General features: G+C 43.6%; 1 protein-coding gene across 6 annotated transcripts in view; it reads left to right on the forward strand.

Annotated features, from left to right (window-relative positions):
* Positions 1-764: 764 nt before the first annotated feature.
* Positions 765-27,019, forward strand: part of UPK1B (uroplakin 1B) — a 52,601-nt gene continuing 26,346 nt past the window's right edge. For 2 of the 6 annotated variants that reach the window (XM_030205088.1, XM_030205093.1), the window contains exon 1: positions 765-949. The gene's annotated coding sequence lies outside the window, so the exon portion shown is untranslated. Of the gene's footprint in view, positions 963-1,317; positions 1,337-1,971; positions 2,052-22,773; positions 22,793-27,019 lie in introns of those variants that run through there. The other 4 variants (XM_030205090.1, XM_030205091.1, XM_030205089.1 and 1 more) reach the window with 4 other exon arrangements.

Raw genomic sequence — 27,019 nt, forward strand, 5'->3', positions numbered from 1 at the left:
GTGGGGGCGGTCCGCCCCGGGTGCACGCTACTGGGGGGGTGCCGCGTGCCTGTCGGCTCCGCTGGTTCCCTGCTCCCTCTGCCCCGGAACAGGTTACTTCCTGTTCCAGGGCAGAGGGAGCAGGGAGCCAGCGGAGCCGAGAGCTGCGCGGCTGCTCCCCGCAGCTAAAGATGCACCCGGGGGGGGGGGGGGGTTGATGCACCGGGGGTGTGTCATTTTGCCAGGGGAGGGTCATGCTGCACACGGGGGGGGGGGGGTGCGCATTGGCAATCCGCCCCGGGTGGCAGCCGACCTAGGATCGTCACTGGGTAGATAGTCACGGATTGAGCGGATAGGTCTGGGGAGGGCATTCCAGAGTTGGCTGCCCAGGTAGGAGAAGTTGGATCCAAAATAAGTTTTGTATTTGAGTCCTTTGCAATTGGGGTAATGCAGGTTGAGGTAATTTCGCGAGGATTCAGACATGTTTCGTTATAGTCGGGCTTGCTACAAATGTGAATGGAGAAAGACACCCTGAGCAGAGTATCAGGAGTTTCGTATCTTATAGCTTTTACCCCTTTATTACTCACTTTCATTACAACTAACCCCTTTAACACTGTTTCCAAATTAGTTTAGCTTTGGTTGACTCTCCCCTGCTTTGTTAAAGTTCAGAGATCTCAGAAGTCTGAATCACCCTCTCTCCTCAGTAGGGGGAACAATACAAGAAAGTCTGGTGCCTTCATTCCTGCATAATAGCAGAGCAAAGACGTCTTGACCCAACCCAGTACAGAAACAGGTTGAGGCAGGTGTAGGGCTCATGTGATTTCATCCCTCCAATGCCAAACCATCTCCCCCCCAGGGGCCATAAGAGTTTAGCCAAAAAAAAAAAAAGCCCTCCCTGTACAGGTGTAATTCCAGTTGATTGAGAGGGACCTGCAGTGCTGAGCAAGAAGGGTGGAGGTGATTAGGGACGGTGAGTATAAGGGGTAAGCTTTAGCCATTATTTAGTTGTTTTATGTTTATTATTTTAAATTTAATAACTGCAGCTTGATTTTAGGGTTTGTATTGTGGTTTCTGGTAAGGTGGGGTGAGTTGGTATAGGGAGTGAAAATTAAATTTTATCTTTTATTAATGGTTTAGATCTGGGGGAGGGGGGCTGCTGAGGCTCTTGAATTGAGATGACTCTATGAGTTCTGTTTTATATGGAAATTTTCCTTTTTTTTCTGGCTCCCAGCGTCTGGTCTATTTAATCGAGAAAGTTAAAAGACTAGGGATGCCAGTTTCAACGCATTAGGAGGGGGGTTGGCATAAGAAGCAATGAATTTAGCGCGTGTGTAGGCGTTGTAATTGGCGACCAAAGGTGATTTAACGGATTTATTTTCATCGGAATAAATCTTTTCAGCTTGTCTTTTGTACTTAAGGGGAAATGAGGGTAGGAGGGAAGATTTCTAAATTCTTAATTAGAAATGTCACAAGGCACATGGTGTTCCTCTGTGAAATCCTAGCTGTATGGTATATGGAAAATGGGCACAAAGCTTTTTTGCTGTGTCACTTTTCTCTTTCTTGTTCTAAATTGCTTAGACCTGAGCAATTATCGACTCTGTTCTGGACCCTGAATGAAGGATTTGTCTTTCATAAGTAGTTGAAAGCCGTTGAACTTGCATTACACTAAAGTGAACGTTGCTTTTTCTCTTTAAAGAAACATTTCTTGTTAAAATTAACAGTCGGGTTCTCAGTTCTCAACTATCGATTGCGGGGGTAGTTTTCTCAAGATATTCTTCACAAACGTGCATGACATGAATAAACGAGCTTAGTTAGTCTAGCTCCAGCGCATGTATGCCTCGTGCATTATCATTATAAATATCCTGAAACCGTAACTACTAACTGATAACTACTGGGTGGTTTTCAGCTGCTGTCTGGAATAATTGACGAAGAATTGGGTGATAAGTGAGCTTGATTAACAGTGATGTTACTTTTAAGTACTGCAGTACTTGTGCTGAACATGCAGCCTAGGGGAGCGGAAGAATGTTCAAGGGAGTCCATATAATAGTCGGGGCTTAACTTCAAAAGGAACGGTATGGCAATATTAGAGCAGCAGGGTGCTCTGCTTCCAGGCAGTCTGCAGGGAAAAGAAGGGGAGAGGGTGAGGCTGGAGAAAGCAATGTGCTCCCAAATCCGTTCCACTTCCTTTTTAGAGCCTGGTTCCAGCACGGTGACGGTAGTAATGGCCAGAGCAAAAGCTTCAGGTTTGGGACTCCTTATGGGAAAGGTGTGGTGTGCTGGTGAACATCACTTAATTAGTCTGTGTAAAGTCATCTTTACTTGTAGCTTGAAGGCCAAAGTTTCTCAGGGCTCTAATGGCTTAACTTTTGCAATCAATGACTAGAAGAGGGTGATTGGATTACATACGTAACGAGACCATTGTGGTTTATCTTCACACAACTCTTTGTATTTGTTTAAATGTACTTGGATCAAGAAATTAGCAAAAAGATATAATAGCTTGGGAGAGTGGCTGTGTGTTAGTGCTCTCTCTTTTGCCTGAGCTTTAATTCACTTAAAGGGTAATTTTTGTAAAGGCCGCTGAAATTTGGGCACCAAAATGCTAACTGTAGCATCTGGACGCCCACATTGTATTATAGAAAAGTGTTGGTATTTGTGTGTCAGCACTTAGATGTTATCACTTTAGGCAGCATAAAATCTGCGTTACTGTTCTAGGATCTTGCCAGGTACATGTGGCCCGGATTGGCCACCGTTGGAAACGGGATACTGGGCTTGATGGACTTTGTCTGTCCCGGTATGGCAATGCTTGTTTTATGCTCAAATAACTGAGCTAGCACAGGATGTGGTGATTTGCCCAAGGTGGCAGGAATATTGGTGGGAAAAGAGAGCCCACCCCTTCTCTATGTAAATCAATCTATAGAGCAGGAAAATACACTGTAAATTCCATTCAGTACATCAAGCTTCAGTGGCACCTGGAAAGCTTGTACTGGACATTGAAGCATGGGTGTGGTATGTGTGTGTCTTGAACCAAGCTGCTATGAGGGTGTAACTAGAGTATTGTTAGAGGGAACAAAATGCATGAAACTACTTCTTTCATTTGCTTATTAATGGATTGCCTCACCCATCTCTTAGGTCACCTGCTGTTCTTGGTCTCCAGATCCTGAGAAACTGGCCAGATCACTTTTAATTTAGATAAAAATTATCTCTGATAAGTCTGGCATAACTAATTCTAATGCCCCCTTTTATAAGCTATTTAAAAGTCATAGAAACATAGGCTCAGATGCTCAAAACGCCAGCGCTATAAAATACCACTGAAACAGCACACAAAAACAACTCCCTAATGCTCAACACTAATGCGATGCAAATATAGGTGCGCTCATAGTGTTGAGCATTAGGGAGTTCAGCGGGCGGATTGCGCTTGGTGCATGCGCAGAGGAGTTCAGCGGTAAATTCTGCTCCTGTGCACATGCACCTGGCAGAACCCGAACATGAAGCACACATTGGTGTCTGTTCTCTGCCGCCTAAATATAAGTGTTTAAAATTGTTTTTTTAATTGGATGCTTATATTTAAATGTCAGAAACGGATGCCAATATGTGCTTTCACTTTTGGGTCGGCTGTGACTTGTGCATATTTGTTTTTCATGATGGTGCTTAAGGGCATAGTAACATAGTAGATGGCAGAAAAATACCTGCACGGTCCATCCAGTCTGCCCAACAAGATAAACTCATATGTGCTACTTTTTGTGTATACCTTACCTTGATTTGTACCTGTCATTTACAGGGCACAGACTGTAGAAGTCTGCCCAGCACTAGCCCTGCCTCCCACCACCAGCTCTGCCACCCAATCTCGGCAAAGCTTCTGAGGATCCATTCCTTTTGAACAGGATTCCTTTATGTTTATCCCACGCATATTTGAATTCAGTTACCGTTTTCATCTCCACCACCTCCCGCGGGAGGGCATTCCAAGTATCCACCACTCTCTCCGTGAAGAAATACTTCCTGACATTTTTCTTGAGTCTGCACCCCTTCAATCTCATTTCATGGCCTCTAGTTCGACCACCTTTCCATCTACGGAAAAGGTTTGTTTGTGGATTAATGCCTTTCAAATATTTGAACGTCTGTATCATAGCACCCCTGTTTCTCCTTTCCTCCAGGGTATACATGTTCAGGTCGGCAAGTCTCTCCTCATACATCTTGTAATGCAAATCCCATACAATTTTCGTAGCTTGTCTTTGCACCACTTCAATTCTTTTTACATCCTTAGCAAGATACGGTCTCCAAAACTGAACACAATACTCACCAACGACTTATACAGGGGCATTAAAACCTCTTTTCTTCTGCTGGTCACACCTCTCTCTATACAGCCTAGCAACCTTCTAGTTACAGCCACCACCTTGTCACACTGTTTTGTCGCTTTCAGATCCTCAGATACTATCACCCCAAGATCCCTCTCCCCATCTGTACATATCAGACTCTCACCGCCTAACACATACGTCTCCCGTGGATTTCTACTCCCTAAGTGCATCGCTTTGCATTTCTTCACAGTGAATTTTAATTGCCCTTAGACCATTCTTCTAGCTTCTGCAAATCCTTTTTCATGTTTTCCACTCCCTCCTGGCTTCCTTCTGCTTTCAAAAGCAATCAAACCTGGCAGATTTTGAAGAAAGAATTGTGAGCAATTCTCTCTTCCAGCATTCTAATGGCTGTGCCAACCTGCTGTTTTTTGCAGCGGTAAGGCCGTTTTGTTTTGGGTGCTTTTTTCTGAACATTGGGGAGGAATACAAAATGACCTCATTTTCATGAGCTTGACTACATTAGCAGGCTGCTTATGCTGTTCATCTGCATACTCGTGGCCTCTGAATATTCCATTCTGCGCAGGTAAATGTAGGTGTTAGACGCTAAAGGCCTCTAGCACCCGTATTTAATTTTGAGAATCGGGGCCATAGAAATTGAAGGCAGACTGTATGGCTTATCCAGTCTGCCCATCCGTGTCATCTACTATCCCTTCCTCTTCCTGAGAAGTTGATGCCATAACTCGTATTCTGTTTGGTTCTGTACCATTCTAAGGCTCTAGCTTCTTTAGAGCTTCCTTTGCAAAGAAACTGATAACTTTCCTTATTTTTGTTAATGGTCACATAGCTGATTGGGTATTGATGGATTTAACCCTTCAGCTTCCCCCTAGGCATTGAGGCCACTGGTTATCTGCCTTCCAGTCAGAGGAGAGTTTCCCTCTGAAGCCGCATGATGCGGTAGAGGTTGACTAACCCCTAGGCAAACTATACAATTGCCTACGTTGGCATCTTCTTAGAAAGGGGGAGTTAGTCTAGGACAGGCATCCAAATTCACTGTGCCATGTGATCAGAAATCTGTATGTGTGCAGGCTGCATGAGTTATTGGAGACTGACACAGTATGGTTCATGTTGGTAAAATATGTGCAAATCTTCTGAAATTGCCTTCATATTCACCCAATAGTTTTGAAATTCTTCAAACTGTGTTTTCTAGCAAAAACTTGAATCGGCTATCTCAAGTGGGCTACAAATTTGGATGCCTCTGCTATTAGATGTTTGATGGGGGTAGAGAGAAGAGTGTTTGTTTACTGGTATTATTGAATATACTCTTGTTAATGATAGCCTTGTACACTCATGCTCCTGAACTTGGCATCCTTGAATTTCCATGTGTGCTATCCTCACTCATGACCCTTTTGACTTTTGTGCTGAAGCTGTAGTATGTCTTTGTAGAATAGCTTGGCTTCATAAAACATTTTGTAACACAGGCTCTTTAGGCTATGTAGGATGGGTCCTGTCCTGTGTGGGGAGGGGAGTTAACTCTTGCAAGGTCGGCTTCAGCTTATTACACTAATCCAGGCTGGAAGGAGGTCTCGCTCATCAAAGTATCAACTGGCCTATTAGCTCTGTATTGTCTTTTAGGGTCCTAATTTTAGGGCTTTCTACACACACTTATTATTTTACATAATCAATAAACTGTATTCTTTTGGTATAGTCACATCTAATAAGTCAGCAATGGCTTTAACCCTTTAGCTTCCCTCTAGGCATTGAATCCACTGGTTGCCACCCTCCAGCCAGAAGAGTTCCTCTCTGAAACTCTGATGCAATAGAGGCGGTGTCATGCCCTTCTCAGGGCTGGTTTACCCCTTAAGCAAAGTAGGTAGTTGCCTAGGGGGGAGTTGACAGCAAAGAGCAGCTGCAGGCAAAGTGAAATAGATCTTGACAGCCCCACAACCTCCAGAATCATCAACCTACATGTCAGACCTGATAGACCTACCACCTAGGAATGCCAAAAGATCATCCTGCACATTCCTTAACCTGCACTTTCCTAACTGCAAAGGTCTAAAATACAAACTAATGCACGCGTCAAACTTTACCTACTTGAGCGCACAGTTATGGAACGCATTGCCGCGCAACTTAAAAACGATCTACGAACTAACGGAATTCCGCAAACTACTGAAGACCCATCTCTTTAACATGGCATACCACAAAAATCAACCAATGTGAATATACACAACTCCCCCACATATAGTCAGAACTGTTTTACAATATATGCTTGTTATATTACTACCATGTCCTATCACTATCATGTTACCAAAAATCCTGCTGTAATACTAATTATCTATTTTCTAATATACTTCCATTATTCACGATGTATTGTAAGCCACATTGAGCCTGCAAAGAGGTGGGAAAATGTGGGATACAAATGCAATAAATAAATAACCTGTGCTTTTAACTGTTTGTTCATAAAAAGTATGATATAAAATGTGTTTTACAGGATCGTTCTGGGAGGAACTATACTGGGTAGTAATTGTTTGTTTAACACTTTGGGGAGTTAGGGCCTAGAAGACTGAAATGTAATGGGGGTGGGTGGGTGGGTTGGAGGAGTACATATGAAAGTTCATCTAGGCCCCTGGTCTGGCTCGGCCCTTCCTCCTCTCATTTTGGGACAGTTGGTCAGTGATATGAGAGTGCCAGGTCAGTGATAGGGCAGAAACTATGATGTGCTTTTTGTAAAGAAGCAATGCTTTAAAATTGGCCTTTGATTATGCAGGTAAAGGGTCACTTACCCTCCATTTCCCCAGATACAAAATAAGTACCTGTATATAATATGTAAACCCCTTTGATTGTGACCACAGAAAGGTAGTATATCAAATCCCATCCCCTTTCTCTTTCCCTGATATACCACCTTTTCTATGGTACAGCCAGAGCGCTTTACATATTTATATGCAAGTATTTTCTCTGACCCTTGTGGGCTCAAGTTTTGTATCTGGGGCAATGGGCAGTTAAGTGATTTGCCCTTAGTCAGAAGGAGCAGCAGTGGGAATCAAACCCAGTTCCCCAGGTTCTCAGCCTACTGTACTAACCACTTGAAGGTGCTTTCACCTAGATCAGATGAATAATATAGTTGAATATTTGTGCCTATTTTTACTTCCTCTGGGTGTAGCAGAGGTGCAGGAGTTCAGGTTTCTATTTTCAGACCCTAGAGCTGGGCCCTGATCTACTTCATTATTTCAGTGCCCAAATGCTTTCCCTGCCAACTACAGATGGCAGATATTGGTCCTGTACCACAGAGTTCGCAATCTAGTTGTGTATCTGAGGAGTTTAGAGATTTGGTCAAGCATTGGTGGATGAAGCAAGGTCTATGTATACGTTTTCTGCTTCCCACCCCTTCTGATTCTTCCCTCATGGGCTGTGGACTTACTAGAGGAGAGACTTAATTTGTATCTTGCATACTATAGATAGTGGGGTGTGGTTATTTTCTTAAGGTTAATAATGTAAACTCATTTACTAGGAATGTGGGCAGTGGAGATACAAGCAGAGACTGACAAAAGTGAGAGGCTGCATGCCTTCTGCTGAACTTGGAGACAGTTGACAGCTGTGAGTGAGCCACATTTCTTTTCAGAATGGATTGAAGCATAAGCAATATAGACAACTGCCTAGGGTGCTGTTAAAAGGGCTGAAAAGCTGCCTCTCCCAGTTTAGGGCCATGCACTGGTGGCTCTTCAAGAGGAACAACCCTAGCCCAGATATAAAGTTTCTGGTAATAAACCTTCTTGATCTTCAAACCCTGAGGGATCCACTGCCTTTAGGCACCATCATTTTATATCTGGCCCTGATTAGTCAGGATCTTTAGTGCTGGTGGCAAACCAAGTGTGTGTTTCATGTACACTATAGGGGTGGACTGACCATTGAGACAATAGGACAATGCCAGGGAGCCCACTCTCCCCTAGTATCAATTTCTAATTTAATCACTTTTTGATAGGTGATTAGGGGCCCATGAAATTTAGTGCCTGGGGTCACAGATCACTGTCACTCTGCCCCTGGTACATTGTGATTCTTTACATTACTCGGACAAAGGAATGTGGGAGCTGTGTTAATCCACTTCAGAGGTTAATACAAAAAGAAAATGAAAATAAGGCAGTGCTTCAATATCAGTTTATTGTTTTGTATACTGCCATATCCTCAAAGGGTTCACTATGGTTCACATCAAGCAAAGTGGTTTTCCTTATTACATTCAGTGGTTTGGAAGGTGTTTCTCAAAGATTAACAAAACAGTTTCACAGTCTGTGTAAACATATTACGTATTATAATAGTTAATAGTCGGTAATGCGCAGGATGATATGGGTTTCTTGTTGGTCGTTAATCATTCTAATAAGGTTTTCAGTTTCTTCCTAAAAGTAAGGTAGGAGAGTTCAAGATGGATTAAGTTAGGTAGGGAGTTCCATGTGGGAATGATCTTGAAGGAAAATAAGGCGTTAAAATGTTTGCTTCTTCAAATATTTTCCTGCTTGAAGAGTTTCAGGGGGTAGAGTGCCCGAATATGAAGCCTTTAAAGATGTCAGTCTGCATTGTTGATGTCGATCCATATACAACTTGAAAAATTAGGCAGGTAGCTCTGAATAGTACTCTCTTCTGGATGGAAGCCCGTGCTTCTCAACCCTCTCCTAGAAGAACACCTAGCCTGTCAGGTTTCCAGGATTACCACCATAAATATACATGAGCTAGGCTTCCAAATTGAAACGATGCATGCAAATTTCTCATGCATATTCTGAAAGCTAGTAAAAATATTTTAATTTATGTATTCCGCCTAGATCTAAGCAATTTACAATTTCATGATACTGGCACTGTCCCTAATGGGCCCACAATCAAAGTATGTTAGCCTAATTAAAGGTATATAACTTTTAAAATGGAAAATAAGCTCTTATTTTTGCCCTGGGACACTAAGTTGCTATACAGGCAACCTGATCTTTGCAATTCCTAGCCTATAGAAAGCTGTGTTGACCAGTACTGAAAGGGGTAAACTTATCCCCTTGACTTTAAAATGGAGACATGCCCTGCCTTCCCCAGGTAGGTTAAGCTTATGCAATGTTTATACTGGTTAGAAGCCAGTGTTCTGGACTAGCATTGGTTCTGCAGCATCGGAGTGAAAGTCGAGACCCTGTCTTGCCTCTCTTCTGGCATGAGCAGGAGGCTCCTGCTGCAGGGGGCTGTTTCCCACATAAAATTGGGGAGACTGTCCACTCTTTTTTTTTGTCAACATGACCTACAACTTCAGATCTTTAAACTGACACTTCCTGCTGCAAGATTAAGGGCAGGGAAGTGTCTACAAAGAGGTCTGGGTCATGACAATGGCATAGAAGTGCTGTGGAGGACATGAAGTGGGCTGGGAGATATGCTGCTTAACACTACCCTTCTCCCCTTCTCTTCCCCCCCCCCCCCCCCCCCCCCCCCACCCTGGGCATCTCTGGAAGAATGTTCTGTGTATAGTTACCAGAGCTTCCCTGAACACTGTAAAATCTTCCTTGGTTAACACAGTAATACAGTAAATGACAGCAGATAAAGACCTGAACGGTCCATCCAGTTTGCCGAGCAAGATAAACTCATTTTCTCTTGGTTTGGATATAGCTCCCCCCCCCCCCCCCCCCCCACCCATCCCAGCCAAACAATGTTAGAAATTTGTATCTTATGTTTAAATATCTCTGGAAGCAAAATAAGTCATACTTGGCTTAAAAGGAACATGTTTGCATGAGCAAAAACTGGTGAAAAGGCAAGAGTTGAAATGGCAAATCAAAAGAAGAAAAGGCAGATCAAAAAAGACAAAAAAATAGAACAGGAGGGTATTTCTATGGCAGATCTTTGCCTTTTTTTGTTTCTGACTAAGAGTTGAAATGGGCCTGTGGACAGGGATTCTAGAGAACCTTCCCCCAAAATGATCCAATTCTGTTGGGGGGTTTTCCGTTTCAAACTGCACCTTCTCTCCCAATTACAAATGCTCATCCAAATATAAATCAATTGTAACTATGCTCGGCTTCTCAGATGTTTCTCAGCCTTATGGTAAAGTAGTAAGTAGGATAATAGAGCTATGATATGATATGATCTGTCAGATACACATACCCACCTCCTCTTTGTATGCTTGGCTCATAAAATCATTTAGCCAATTAGGGGAGGTTTACGTAATCCTTATTTATAACATTTAGCAATAGTCCATGTTTTATTCTCAACATATTATACGTTGAGAATAAAACATGGACTATTGCTAAATATTATAAATGAGGATTATGTACCCCCCCCCCCCCCCCCCCCCCCCCCCCCCCGTTGTATGCTTGGCTCAAAATCATTTAGCCAAAGAGGAGGTGGGTATGTGTATCTGACAGATCCTATCATAGCTCTAAGACATGTATGAGGGCTGGAAACGCTTTCCTTGATGAAAGTAATTCTTAGTCACAGGATATTTACTGACAAATCTGCCACTTACTCTTAAGTGATATCTGTGCCTACTTGATGTGTCCCATGAATGAAAACTGTGCTCTTAACCCTGTTGCCATACCTAGAAGACTTGTGCTCTGTCCTGAAACAACATGGGGTGCCATATCCTCACTTGTCAAGTGTTGCATACAACTGACAGCTCAGTTTACAGTATCTGTCAAGTCCTGTCCTACAGCACCACAGCTGTATTTTAGGCATGAACAAGATGGGGAACCACTTCTGGTACTGAATTCTGATAGGAACTAGAACAGGTATGTTTTGTTTAGCAGACTGTTCTTCAAACTTCAGCAAACTTAACTTGCAAAATTCAAGGTGGACCTATAAGCTTGCAGTGCCTCACCCCTCCTCCCATTTGGGGGGGGGGGGGAGGGAGACACAGGGCTTGTCAGAGCATGAGGGCTCATAGGCCTTGTGGGGGTGGGGGGAGGAGGAAATAAAACATCTTTCATCTTCTCCACCCTCTCCTCCATTTCCTGTGAGCTCCTATGAGGAATATGGCTCTGATCCTTGCCTAACTTTAGTCTAATCCAGTGGTTACAAAACCTAGGGCCCAGTTTAGTAAGCGTCGTTATAGGCATGCTAATGTTTTAAACATGCATTAATCATGTATGTGCCTACAATATCCCTATAGGAGTCTACATTAGCATGTGTGTACGTGTAAGCATGCTAAAAACACTAACACACCTTGATAAACAGGGCCCCTAGTCCTGGAGGCACCCCAGTCAGTCAGGTTTTCAGAATATCCACAATGAATATTCATATGAGAGTAGCATGAATAACTACAAAGTTTTGTAACATAAGTTGAAACCTGGGAGCATTTTCCTGTGTGTACGTCAAAAGAAAGCTATGTGGGAACTTGCTCTTTTTTTGTTTTGTGGAGTGCAGTGGTATATTATACAAATGCACTTGCTTTTTGTTGTTGTTGTTGTTGTTGTTGTTGTTGTTGCTACTATTTCACAGAGATATATTGAATAATGAGGGAAGAGCTTCCTTTCATGCAGAAGTACTGTCCAGAGTCAGTTTAAACATGCCAACATTGTCCAGTTCAGCACACTGTTAGCTACCAAGTTCTTAATTATGTTCAGTGGAAAATTAAATCTATTGGCTGCCTGCTATGTGAATATTCATCACAGTTTCATTACATATTATAGGCATTTGCTTTAAACTTTTTTGTTATTTGTTATCCAGTCCTTACATGTACATGGTATTGCTTTTTAAACCAAAAGGTGAATCCTAAGGGTGGTTGAACGTTGCTTCTGACCTTACTTGTTTTGTGCTGCTTTGGGTCCTATTGATCTATACATCTACTGTCTATAATTTTGGAAGATGGAAATAAGTTTTGGATGTACTCTGTAGGAATTGTTTACTTCTGCAATGTGTAGGGATGCCTGTGTGCATGTGATAATGTTTGAATAACTGTCTATACTTCAGATTTCTGAACATGTGAGCAGTAATCAAGTAATACCGGGTTAGCGCAGGAGACCTTACTGTCGCTTAAATAGGTGATGGTAAGTGCTCCCCCCTCCCCCCAAGCCCCACTGTGGTAAAAGGGGGCCTTGGCGCAAGTCAGTCAAAAACATGCATCAATGTTAACAAAGGCCTCCTAGTCCAAAAATACTAGGATTAGGGGGCATGCGATGAAACTACAGTGTAGCAAATTTAAAATAAATCTGAGAAAATGTTTCTTCACCCAACGCATAATTAAACTCTGGAATTTGTTGCCGGAGAACATGGTGAAGGCGGTTAGCTTGGCAGAGTTTAAAAAGGGATTAGATGGTTTTCTAAAGGACAAGTCCATAAACCACTACTAAATGGACTTGGGAAAAATCCACAATTCGAGGAATAACATGTATAGAATGTTTGTACGTTTGGGAAGCTCACCAGGTGCCCTTGGCCTGGATTGGCTGCTGTCGGGGACAGGATACTGGGCTCGATGGACCCTTAGTCTTTTCCCAATGTGGCATTACTTATTTACTTATATGTACATATGTACTTGTATTACCACGGCTTGGTAAAAGGGGTCCTACGTAACTTTGTAAGTTTTTAAGTGCTTTGAAAATACCTCTGGGTGCATGACTAGGAACAAAAGTACACTTATTTATTCAATATCCCAGTTGCTTATATACATCCACAAAACAACCTTCTAGGGTGGATAGTGTACACAATGAACTCCTTTTATTATCGACCAGTTAGAGTTTTGGCATAGTATAAGTCAGCACAAGAACAAAATATAAGAAAAACAATGGACTGCATTAGGGGCTTATATCCCATTTAGTTATTTAAACAAATGACAGATCTGCATGAAATATTTATTTTTATTATTTTGACTTATAAAACCACCTGTCCAGAAACGTGCTCAAAACAAAATGATCCATTTGCATAAAATGTAAAACTTCTACAAAACAGATGAGGTGAAGATGTGATTCCATGTGCCCCAATGAAATTTTACTTCCATTTAATTACAATATATTCCATCTTTAGAACACCAGGCGGATCACAATAACAGTTAAGATGAACCTATTAGGAAACCAAATGTCCTCACTTAAATTTGGTCATGTGTTATGGTGTTCTATAAAACAGTGTAGGAAAATTAGCACAAAATACAGAGTTTTACTGCTATTTCTACCAGCTACAATAATTTTCAAGCTGTTCTAGCCACACAGCTGAAGTGATGTCACCGTAACGTTGCTGACCCAGCTTTTTTAAAGCTCGGAAAGCTCTAATGGAGCGCTCTGCACATGTTCTGGGCTGTTGCCCTACTGTACTCACAATATGTAGTGTAAACAATCACTTCCCACCTCAGTTTTATGTAGTCCTTGGTTGTGTCTAGACAGGACTTGTTAAAAGTTGCCTTTTGGTCCCTTCTCGACTTTAAGAAGGCTTTTATTTTTCTTTTAATTTTTTATAGTATTTTCTTTTTTTGTTTTTGTTTCACATTTTTCTTTCCAATGCCAACTGTTAAACCAGTCTTTAAGTAGTGTCGGCCCTGCGCCAGAAAGATGTTCAACTCTGACCCGCACATTCAAAGTGACCAGTGTGCTGACTGCTGTAGTATGTCACCAAAACTATTGAAATATAAATGCTGAAGTTAAGACTATATTCAGTCTCGGTTTTCAACTAAAATGCCACCTTCAGGCTCTTCAAAGACTAAACATTCAACATGTACTACATGCCCTCAGGAATCATAGTCTTTTACTTACTATTTTCGTGGACAGTTCTGGCACAACTGACCTTCCTCGATCCCATGCACTGATCCAGAGCACAATCAGTGCCATGTCAATGTCTACCTGCACGAATCCATCAAGGACATGCATAGACATCAGGAGGAAGTTGTCGGCATCAGTTAGAAGCTGATTCCTACTTGGTGCCATTCCAAAGCTGGATGTGCAGCTGCTTGATGCCGATAGTACTTGAAGGACAGCAGGGTCTTATTACTGGTAGTTGGGAATCCTCAATGCTGATCATCTCTGTTCTGATGCCAACAAACCAGCTGTCTTCTGCAGGGCATCGTACTAAAGCAAGTGTATCTTTGTGCTGTTCCTCTGTGTCTAGAAGTTGATCAATAGACGTGGACACTCGGTGTCCTACAGATCTTCTAGACAGACATTTTCTGATCAGTCTACTACTAGACAGGCTGTAGTGCCAGATCAACACAAATGACTGCTAATCTAGTTCAGCTGCTCACTCGCTATCTTAATCAACAGCAGCAATTGCAGCCTGTTACTATGACTGTCTGCTTTATGTGTTCCCTCTATATCTAAGCAACAGCCTCAATTGCAAATGGAGCCTCTATCAGTAATGCAGCATTCCTATTCATAATCGCACCAACTAGGTAGAAAAATCATGGTCAGTTTCTACTTGTCTTTCATGAGCATGATAGCAGAACTCATGCTACTGTGGCTTCTGATATAACTCCTCTACCATCCAGATCTCCTCCTCCTCAAAATTCTAATTTATCCAAGAGGCAACGGACCAACCTCTCCAGGAATAATTCCCCTGCTATAGCAATGAACCTCCTCATCGGGATGATGCATCCTATTCTAATTATTAGCAAAGATGGTCTATGGCACTTTATTATCTATAGGCACTGAGCCTATGAAGTGCAGTGTTACAGTATCTAAACCTTACTAAGGAGTCCATACTCCTATCTCTTGATATATTACAGGATCAGCATAAAGCGATATGGTCTAATCCTTATACAACTAGACTGACTAAGCATAGTCTAGATAAAGTACCTAGTTCAAGACACCTTAAGTCATGCCCCACAGCTTCCACCTGCTCAACTGGTAAAATTGGCCATGAGAAAAAGTACATCAGCAAAGGAGTTTTCAACTCATCTTCCAACCAAAGAAATCAAATGCATGGATTTAATGGGTCAATATATGTGCTAAAGTTACTTGCTCGATGCTTGCATTGCAGTGCATAATTATTGCATCCAATATTTACCGTATATACTATCTTTGATAGTCCCTCATCTAAATGAAGAAGATTATCAGAGATGGCTAAACCTGCTTTCCAATTGGTTATGGACCAATTTGAGGAGTGCTCAAAACAAATAGGTACAGTGAATGATAGCTATAATATGGCTATTTGTGGAGCTGCAGTTGCAATATCCACTAGATGACTTTCTTGGTTGAGGGCTTCATCATTCAAAGAGAATGTCATCACAAAGATTGCAGATGTTCCTTGTTCAAGGGAAACTATTTGATGAAAAAACGTCAGAACTTTTATAGAAGGTGTGAAAAATGACAGAACTTATAGAAGATATGAAAGAGGAATGTACAACTCTGACACCCTTGAAGAGGATGACACACAGACTTCCAAATCAGCTTATAAGCATCTCCCTTATTATTTATCTAGAAACGGATATCGGGGTAAATGAGGTTCCTACTCTCACTGATTTATAACCTATACTCCTCATTCAAACCGTTGAGACAGCAATTTCAAGGAAAATCTAGTTGTGACAGAAAACTGTCATCTCTCAGCAAGCAAAGCTGCATCCTAGTTTTTTGACAAAATTCAGCCTCCACAACTACCAGTTGGGGGGAGGGGCCGCCTTCAGTATTTCTGCAACATTTGGAGGGCCATCGCAACAGACATTTGGGTGCTGCAAATTATTCAGGAAGGGTACTAGATACATTTTCTTCATTCAGCCCACCTTCACAATTGCCTCTTGCATGCTCCACTCAGCCAATTACATCTACTTCAACTGGAAGTTTCAAGGCTTCTCTCTGCCCAAACAATCGAAGTACATTCTGCCCGATGGATCAGGGGGGTCCAGTCCAAGTATTTCTTTATACGAAAGAAGGTAGGAGGCTTCTGAACCATTCTAGATCAGGAGAATCTCAAAGTACATTGTGCCCAATGGATCAGGGGGGTCCATTCCAAGTATTTCCTTATACGAAAGAAGGTAGGAGGCTTCTGAACCATTCTAGATCAGGAGAATCTCAAAGTACATTGTGCCCAATGGATCAGGGGGGTCCATTCCAAGTATTTCCTTATACGAAAGAAGGTAGGAGGCTTCTGAACCATTCTAGATCTCAGGAGAATCTCAACAAGTACATTAAAAAAAAAAAAGTCAGGATGACCATTCTAGCTACCATCCTTCCATTCTTACAACGCAATACTTGGCTGAAGTCTTTGGATTTATAGAATGCGTACCTCCGAGTTCAATTCACAAGTCATTGAGGCAGCCTCATTATCAGTACAAGGTACTTCCATTCGGACTCGCTACAACTCCTACAACTCCTTGAGTCTTCACCAAATGTGGCGTTACAGCAGTGGCCCATCTACACAGGCAGGGCTTGATTGTTTTTCCATATCTAGATGACTGGTTAGTTGTCAGTCAAACATCTCTCTCAGTATGCCCTTCAAGTGTTGCAGATTACCATTCATCTTAATGAGCTGGGATTTATCCTCAAAGAAAAATTGCATTTTGCAACCAGTGCAACAACTAGAGTATACAGGAGTTCAGATCATCATTCTTTAGCTCTAGCGAGGCTGCCACTAGCAATAGCGCAGACCATCATTTCATTGGTACATCATATTCGGACTATTCAAGTCTCCACCGTGAGGGTACTTCTCCAATTATTGTGACATGTAGTGGCAACAGTGCATGTGCTACCATTTAGCTTGACTTCACATGCGTCCATTGCAGTGACATCTCGAGGATCGTTGGTCACAGTTCAGTCAGCCATTGTCGACAAATTACAATTCCACCTCACCTCAAGCAATCACTGCAGTGGTGGACTCTTTACAGCAATCTCAAAGTAGAAGCACATTTCCAACCCAGCTCCCTCGGTCATGCTCACGACAGACACTTCCAATCAAAGTTGGTGAGAGCATCTGTTATAACATATGACTCAAGAATTTGGATCTCTGAAAGAGAAAATATACAGCATCAACCAGTTAGAACTGAGGTCCATTTGTCCTAGCTCTCTGCTTTCTGAAAGAGAAAATGTACAGCATCAACCTATCAGAGCTCCATTCAACTAGCTCTCTGCTTTTTGCAACAATTGGGGATTGAAGATCTCATAACCACACAGACCTGCCCTCCCACCCGGAATTATCGCCAGCTCCAGGAAGAACCGAAGCGGGAAGTGATTGCTTAAACTGTGTATAGTGAGTACAATAGGGCACAAGCCCAGGGACATGTGCAGAGTTCCATTAGAGTTTTCTGAGCCTTAAAAAGGCTGGGTCAGCAACATCACCACAATGTCATTTCAGCTGTGTGGCTAAGATCTTCAGTCCGTGAAGAAGTACCGTTACAAGTAACACTCATTTTCGCCTCAAATCAACAGACATGGGGAAAAATATTGGAGGGTGCCCAGCAGTGGCATCTCTAGATATAAATATATTTGGGGTGGCAACAGGGATCAAGCTAGGTGTGTGTGTGGGGGGCGGCAGCAAGTCAAAGCAACCATTTATATACATAACCCTCTTTCCCCCCCCCCCCTCCATTCTTAAATTTGCAAGCTTCTATCCATAAAAAAAACCTTCCCCTCCCCTCCCCCCCAAGCATGTTTAAACTACCAGGTAAAAGCATCATCATATAACAGAAGAATTTGTTGAATGATGCTATGTGGGTGTGAAGTTTGGATTCTCTAAAGGATTGGTCACAATCTCAATATAAACCTTGATGCTCCAGGTCTATATCACAAACTCGTATTCCCCAACAATAATGCTACCGCCTTACAACTGACCACACAAAAAATATCCAAAAATTGACAGCTCAAGAACAGCACATGCTCCTTCCACTGCCAGATACTTTGTTTAAAGTACATGGGGTTTTTCTTTGTATGGTGACTCTACTGCACACCAGCCAGCAGTGAAGATGCATGAGAGAGGTCTGTATACCAAGGAGGTATTGTATGAAAATCTCTCTCATGCATCTTCATTGTGAATAACTCACTGGCTGGGTGTGCCCAGCACCACTGTACCGGAAGTGGAGACCCCACTAGTCCTGAGCATTTTCCAACACACCAGACACTTTGAATAACACTAAACTCTGCAAAAAGGCACTCAAAACTAGGGTTACCATATTTTGTCCTCTCAAAAAGAAGACACATGTCCCGCCCCTTTCACATCCTCGCACTGCCTCCTGTCATATTCCATTCCCCTCCCCCGAGGTCACATATTCACCTCCCCTCCCCTTACTTACTATCTACTGCCCTGGTGGTCTAGTGAATTCTTCGGGGCAGGAAAGAGCCCCCTCTTTCTTGCCCAGAGCTCTGTCCTTGCCCTGCATCCTGATTCCTGTTGCTGTGATGGTCTCGGGATTAAAAATGGCCGCCGAGAATGGAAGTCTCGCGAGGCAGCTTCAACTCTCGGTGGCCATTTTGAATCCCGAGACCGTCATAGCAACAGGATGCAGGGCAAGGGCAGCGCTCCGGGCAGGAAAGAGGGGACTCTTTCCTGCCCTGAAGAGGTCACTAGACCACCAGGGCAGTAGATAGTAAGTAAGGGAAGGGGAGGCTAGAATAGGCCCACCGCCTGCTTGTCCAGAAATCTGGACAAACGAGCAGACTGGCAAAACCTGTCTGGGTGCCCGGACACCAGGGGCGTATCTGCGTGGGCCCACAGGGGCCTGGGCCCCCGCAGATTTCGCCCCGGACCCCCTACCGCCGCCAATCCTCCCCCACCATTGTCGTCACCTACCTTTGCTGGCGGAGGACCCCCAACCCCCGCCAGCCGATGTCCGCTTCCTCCTGCCGCTGCCGGCTGCCTTTAAAAGAATTCCTTCAGCTGGCAGGGGACCTCCAACCCCCGCCAGCCAAGCTGGGGTCCTTTCATTTCTTCCACTGCAGTCTGCAAAGCTGGCGCCGAAAGTTTCTTCTGAGTCTGACGTCGCTGCACGTGCAGGACGTCAGGCTCACAGAAACAGAATGGCAGCGGCGGGGGGAGGCAATGGTAGTGGCGGCGGCGGGGGGGCTATAATGTGCCCCCTCACTCTGGCCCTGGCCCCCCCTACCGCCGCAGTTCAGATACGCCCCTGCCGGACACGTCCTCAAAAAGAGGACATGTCCGGGTAAATCCGGACATATGGTAACCCTACTCAAAACCTATATAGAAAACTTACCAAATCACACACTGCTATTTTCTTTGATCAGCAGACAACAACCTTCTTACCCTTCCCTCCCCTACAAAACTCCGGCTAACTTCTACACATGACATCGCTTTCAGTTATCTTTCTTCCATCAACTATCTGTAATTACCTCTCTCTCCAGACCTTTAAACTATCCCTGAAGACCCATCTATTCACTTGAACCTTCCCTTCAACCTCATGATGCAATTCTTTTGTATGTTTATTTTAAGACCCATTATTGTGTTTAGATCTGTCATTACGTAAACTGCCCAGAGAAGGGCAATAAAAATGATAAAGGGAATGGGACAACTTCCCTATGAGGAAAGGCTGAAGCGGCTAGGGCTCTTCAGCTTGGAGAAGACGGCTGAGGGGAGATATGATAGAAGACTATAAAAAAAAAAAAAAGAGTGGCGTGGAACAGGTAGACGTGAATCATTTTGTTTACTCTTTCCAAAAATACTAGGACTAGGGGGCATGCGATGAAGCTACAAAGTAGTAAATTTAAAACTAATCAAATAAATTTTTCTTCACTCAACATGTAAACTCTGGAATTCGTTGCCAGAGAATGTGGTAAAGGCGGTTAGCTTAGCAGGGTTTAAAAAAAGTTTGGACAGCTTCCTAAAGGAAAAGTCCATACACTATTATTAAAATGACTTGGGGAAAATACACTGCTTATTTGTGAGATAAGCAGCATAAAATGTGTTGAACTTTTTTCAGATCTTGCCAGGTATTTGTGACTTGGATTGGCCAATGTTGGAAACAGGATGCTGGGCTTGATGGATCTTTGGTCTCTCCCAGTGTGGCAGTTCTTATGTACTTATGATATATTACTACTACTACTATTTAACATTTCTAAAACGCTACCAGGGTTACGCAGCACTGTACAATTTAACAAAGAAGGACAGTCCCTGCTCAAAGGAGCTTACAATCTAAATCAAGTTTTTTATGAAATAAATAGTCCTAACCTACTTATAAAGACAGGCCCTAGAGTACTGGAAACTGGAATAAGTGAACTATTAAAATCCTACACTGACACCACATGCCAGTAGAATCCTTCACCTCAGTTGCAGATGCAGATCACAACTCTCGCCTGATACAAAATAGGGAACCACAAAAAAACATGGAGACAAAACCTGAAATGGAGACAAACTGCAACCAGATATACCAGACTTGCACCAGAAAAATAAAAAGAAATGCATGTCCTCCTATACAGTGTAAAATAAAAGCAGACAGACTCAACTTCGACATAATTCAATCCCTAAACTAAAAATAAAAACATTTTTCCCACCTTTTTGTCTGGTGTTTTTATTATTCTAATTTTCTTGTTCCCAATCACTGCTTTTGCTTTCCTCTGTGTATGCTCTGAACTCCAGGGCCTCCTTTCCATTTCATTTGATATTTCTTTTCTCACCTCCCTTTACTTTCTGCTGTGTCTGTTTAGCATTGATCTTTCTTGAATTTTTCTGCCTCCTCAAATCTATCTAGCTTCCCCCTTCCACCCTGCCCTCCTAGCCAAGTGTAGCCTTCCTCCCTCTCCCTTGGGCAGCAGCAATCCCCAGTAACTGCTGCTTATGCCAGCTCCAAGAATCAAAATGGCAGCTGTGACCTCTCGCAATAATCTTGTGAGAGGTTGCGGCCACCATTTAGAACTGTAGAGCTGGCACGGGGGGGGGGGGGGGCTGCTGCCCAACCACACACCAAAGCCCCCCCCCCCCCCCCATGAATTTGGGAAAGCCCTGAGTCTCCAGGCCTACTTAAACCACCATTCAGGTAGGTCTGGGAACTCAGGGCTTTCACTGGGGGTGCGTTTGTACCCCGTAATGACGCCTATGGTGCCCAGACACCCAAAGCTGGCACCAATGACTGGGGTCCTGCTACATTTCCTTTACATCATTGTTTATTCTAGAAAAAAAACATCTTTCCTTGTGCCAGCACTTCACAAACAGCACTCCTAGAGACTTGGCTTCTGATCAGTCAGTCATTCTTCTCATCAACTTTAAGTGTGTATGTGTGGTGTTAAATTGTTCTTGGTTCTATTTTTCCCAAGAACTGGAATACATGTCATTACTTTGAACCAACCTCCCCCTTGTGCCGCCCCATCTGGCCACTAATTAGCATAGCATTTGCTTCACTGCACATAATAAGTTTGGCCTTTCTAAGGAGTAGGAGGTACTGCGACATTAAAGCAGCCAAGCTGCTTCTCCTACACAAACTGGCCTTGTTCTGGCTTCTATGTATCTTCCTGCCCTCAAACTTTCTCCAGATTTTAAAACTGGTTTTGATTGTGGAATGCTTTGAACTCAGGAATGTAAATTGTACAGTATAGTTGCCTTTTATCCAGGTTACTATGATAAATACCTACCTCTTATCTCTAGAATTCTTGTAAAAAGCTGAACCATTTCATGCACTATTTTGAAAACTCTGTAGTCCATGGGTGTAACCCACAAGGGTGGCAGATAAGGCTACCAGCATGTTCTGCACAAAGCAGCAGGTACAAGACTAGATGGGCCATGCTGGTCTTTACACACCATCTGTTACTATTTTACTTTTTCAAATAATGCCCTGTCTTTTGAGTAGTATAGATTTTTTTTAATAATACAATACAGAAATTACTGCAGAATCCCTCTCCCCAGTCTCCATGTTTTTCTCAATTAACCCTCCCTTACCCTAGCTTTTTCTATTAAGCCTACCCTCGTTATTCTGGATTTGGGTTAACCAGCACTCGTACAATTTGGGCCTGCTGGGCTGTAGATTTCACACTGGTCTATACGTGGCCAGTACTCGTGGCCCACATTAGCCAAGGCCTGCACAGCTCTTTATTTTGGACCATTTACAGCTTCAGTTTGTATCTCAGGCTCCCATGAGGCAGCTTCTGAGAGTGCAGCCAACTCCAGACAGCTGCACTGCCTCATCTAGTGCCCAAGTGAGCCGGCACTCTTTCTCCCCAGATGGCAGTTGCTTTCTTGTTCCCTGTACAGAATGTTGTGAAAAGTCTATAGTGTACACTTGTGCAGACTTTCCCCCAGGAATATGCCTTAAAATCAGTACTTCAATGTTAGTTGCTGCTTGGTGTAGTGAGAATTTCCCCCTTCCTCCCCCTCCCCTTAATCACCTGGTAAATTCCAGACTTTCTTTACTGGTGTCTGCTCATTTTAGAAAGAGAGAGAGAAAAAAAAAAAACAGGTTTTCCAGCTAAAGTAAACTAGTCTTGCCTCTTTCTCATCCCTCCCCTTCCTTTAAAAATGTAGAAAAGCCTCTGTTTTTCCAGTCAGATAATCAGCTAAGATTTTATCAATGTTTGCAGTAAATTTTAGAGAATTTGTCTTGGGACTGCAAACTATGTAGTAACATTTAAAGATGTCTTAGGTATGCAACCATCAAGAGAGCCTCGACTCTGGTTTCTGGCTAGCTAATTGCATATATGAAGTATTGAAATGATTTGTCTGAATAGACAGTGGTAAGTAGTGCTACATAGCATTTGGAAACTTTAAAATTTTTGGTTTCAACTTCAGATTCTTCAGAATGCTGCAGCTAGAATGATATGGAAAGGAAACGAGGGAGGGGGATATTCAGTCAGCAGCACTACCCCCAGAATCTCGATGCTGGGTTATCTCCCAGCTCTTGGCATTAAATTTCCAGGTATACACAGGCAGCAAAAACATAGCTGGTTAAGTGTGATATTCAGCACTTAAGTGGCTATGGTGAACCTCATAATAAGATTTTCACATGGTTATCCTAGCCGCTTAAGTGGTAAATATCGGTACTCAACCGCTAAGTGCTGATTCCACTCCACTGCAGACTATCAGTTGGCGCCGCCCCCCCCCCCCCCCCCCCTGTGAAAATGATTGCTCACCACTTGCCACACTGACAGGAATTGTCAGCAATATTCTTAGAAACAAATTGCTATACATTGCAAAATAAGATAGCAGATGTAAATTCTCAAAGTGGACATATTCCAAACACTAAAAATGAAAATGATTTTTTTCTACCTTCGTTGTCTGGTGACTTTCTTTTTCTGATCATGCTAGCCCAGTATCTGATTCTGCTGCTATCTGTCCTCTTAACTCCGTTTCCATTTATTTCTTTCCTTCCCTCCTTTCTTCTTCATTTCTGGTCCTCAGCTTCTGCCTATTTTCTTCATCCATGTGCAGTTTTTCTCCTCTCTTCCTTTTCCCTCATTTCATCTCCTTCATCTCTCTTCCCTCCCCTCTATGTCCAGCAATTTCTCCTCTCTCCATGAGCCCTGCCCTCCCATCCATGCTCTTCTGTCCCCTGCCCCCTCCATTCATCCCTATCCAGCAATTCCCCTGCCCCCTCCATTCATCCCTATCCAGCAATTCCCCTCTCTCCCTGAGCCCTGCCCTCCCATCCATGCTCCTCTGTCCCCTCCATTCATCCCTATCCAGCAATTACCCTCTCTCCCTTCCATGAACCTGCCCTCACATCCATGCTCCTTTCTCCCCCGCCCTTCCCCCCCCCCCCCCCCACATCCCTTTCCTTTTTTTTTTTCTTTTAAATTTACCTCCGGCAGCGCAGGCGGAGCGTCATTAAAGGAGGTGGCGCTCCTGACGTGTCTAGCCTTCCCTTCGCTCAGTGTCCCGCCTTCTTCCGACATCATTTTCTTGATGTCAGAAGAAGGCGGAACACTGAGCGAGGGGAAGGCTAGACACGTTGGGAGTGCCGCCTCCTTCACTGACGCTGTGCCTGCGCTGCCGGAAGGAGGTAAATTTAAAAGGAGAAAAAAAAGGAAAGGGATCTTGCGGGAGAGAAGAGGGTGGGCAGTTGGGCAATGGGAGCGGGAGGGCGAGGTAAGCATGGTGCGGCAGTGCCCCCAGAGGACGGCGCCCCCTGCCGTGCTTACCCCGCTTACCGTGTTGGCACGGCCCTGCCAGTTCCAGGTTAGGCACTAACTGGGCACTTCTCGGCAACACTGTCTGGTTAAGTGCCATTGAATTTCCCGGTTAGCCCCAGCTAAACAATTTAAATGTCCAGAAGTCATTTCTGGCTGTTTAAAATTGATTTGATTTATGTACCTATGTACATTTTCATGCACATACGTTGGCTGCCAATAAAGGCCAGGGTTAACTTTTAAAGTTTTTGATCAACAGTAGAATAAAGGCTATGGGCCATCCCCCACACCCCTCTCCCCTTAACAAGGTTTGGTAGACCTCTACGTCTTTTTTTTTTTTTTTTTTTTTTTTTTTTTTTTTTCCCCTCCCCCTTACAAGGAATTTGAGATCTAGGGGAAGAGGTGTCCATATCAGAATGCAGATTGAAAATATATATAAGGGGGGAGGGCCCTCTCCTTCAATGTCCCTTCCTATCTCCAGAATGGATTGCCTAAAAATTAAGGGAGGAAGGGATCTATATTAGGAAAATTGTTAACATGGCTTTTTAATTTTTTTTTTAATTGATGCTTTGTACGTTAAGTAAGACTAGGGGGCACGCAATGAATCTATTAAGTAAACTGAAACCAGAGAAAATATTTTTTCACTCACTGTGTAATTAAACTGTGAAATTTGTTGTCGGAGAATATGCTAAAAGCAGTTAGCTTAGCAGGCTTAAAAAAAAGGTTTGGGTAATTTCCTAAAAGAAAAATCCATAAGCCATTATTAAGATGGACTTGAGAGAATCCATTGCTTATTTCTAGGATAAGCAGCATAAAATTTGCTTTACTGTTCTGGGATCTTGCCAGATACTTGTGACCTGGATTGGCAGGATACTGGGCTCGAGGGACCTTTGGTCTGTCCCAGTATGGCAAAACTTTGTTCTTATGTTCTTCATCTCATGAAGCATAGGTGTAGCTTCCACTCCACTCCAATAAGCTTAGCACCAGTGTCCCTCAAAGGTTTGTTATAGGTCTGCTTTCTCTGCATTGGCATGAAGGAAGTGCATGTAGCTTAGCAAACCATGTAGGAAAGAGGCCAGATGGGTGTCCTACCCAGTGCGTTTTTTTTCTAGCAAAAAAGGTACCAGTACTCAAATGCCTGGCCACCCTTCAGGGGTGGGGTAATCACTGAGGAACCAACCCCACAATAGCCAGGCCTCCTGCGACCAGTCACAGAAGAGCCTGATCACTTTCATTAAAACTTGGGGACCATGGGTCAATTTTAGCAGACAATGGAAAAGGTGCTGGTACTCAGTACCCCCTCAAAAAAAGCCCTGGTCCTACCTAGAGAGCTCTGTTGGGATGGACTTGCACTTCTGTTAAATGTGCTTTAGAAGAGACTTAGACCTTGACTCCTTTAGTCAATTCATTCCATGAATTATTTGTAAGGAGGATGTTTATGTGCCAATATTTGAACATTTGCCTTCGGAAGCAATTTGGTCCTCCTTTCACAGGATTTAATGTTGGGAAATTTTGATGACAGATTTGCAGAAGGAAATTGTATGATGGTATCAATTAATGAACCTTTCAAAATATATATATTTTTGGGGGGGGTTGTGAGTGAGGTTTTCACTTATGAACACCTGTTTCAAAGGTAAAACATCTTCAGCTTGGGGGGGGGGGCGCAAACATGTCGCCTTTTTGAGGTAAACACGAATGTTCATTGTGGCAGTTTCCAAATCTGCCTTCACCCCAGTGGTGTACCAAGGGCGGGGCGGTCCACCCCGGGTGTAAGAATGAAGGGGTTGCTCCACTCCCGACCCAAAGGCCGCTGGTGCCACAGTCCCTAGTCTCCACCTGCCTACCCTCAGCTCCTTCGACAGCCCCCTTCTCTTTGCCACCCAGCCCCCTGCATTTTAGAAATCTCTGAATCAGCGGTGCAGCGCCTCGCGTCTGCCTGTGAAAGAAGTGGATCGCCTCATCTGATCTTCTCTCACTGCGCCCCACCCTCCTCTGATGTAACTTCCTATTTCCGTGAGGGTGGGGCACAGTAAGAGAAGGTCTGATGAGGCGCGTGATCCGCTTCTTTCACAGGCAGACGCAAGGTGCTGCACCGCTGATTCAGAGATTTTTTTTTTTTTAATGCAGGGGGCCAGGTGGCAGAGAGGAAGGGGTTTACCGAGGGTAGGCAGGTGGGGGGTGGGAGGGAGGGGCTTCAGATGGGAGAAGGGGCTGGATCTAGAGTCTGAGAAGGGGGCAGGAGGGAGAATGGGGCCATGGCAGGGGCAGGTGGGAGAATGGGTCTGGGGCTGAAAAGGGGGGGCATGTGGGAGATGTGGGCTGGGGCTGAAACTAGGGGCAGGTGGGATAATGGGGCTGGAACTGGGGGCTGAAAAGAGGGGGCAGAGAGAGAGGGAGGGCAGGGCAGACCCTGGGTGGATGGGAGAGGGAGGGCAGGGCAGACCCTGGATGGATGGGAGGGCAGGGCAGACCCTGGATGGATGGAAGGGGAAGAACCGAAGAGAAGATGACGAAAGCAGAAACCAGAGACTAAATATATATTTTTCTTTTTTTGATTTTAGGAGTATTGTAGCTGTGTTAATAAACGTTAATAAATAGAACATGGAAAAGTAATCCTTTTTATTGGACTAATTTTAATACACTTTGACTCATTTTCGGAGAACAAAACCCCCTTCCTCAGGTCAGGATAGGATACTGTAACAGCAGGATACTGTAACAGCAGTATACTGTATTAACCTGAGGAAGGAGGTTTTGGCCTCTGAAAGCTAATTGTATTAGTCCAATAAAATGGTGTTTTATTTCTATTTAATTTGTAAAGTGGTGATTGGTATTTGT

This window comes from Microcaecilia unicolor, chromosome 5, assembly GCF_901765095.1.
Source record: "Microcaecilia unicolor chromosome 5, aMicUni1.1, whole genome shotgun sequence".
Lineage (NCBI taxonomy): Eukaryota > Metazoa > Chordata > Amphibia > Gymnophiona > Siphonopidae > Microcaecilia > Microcaecilia unicolor.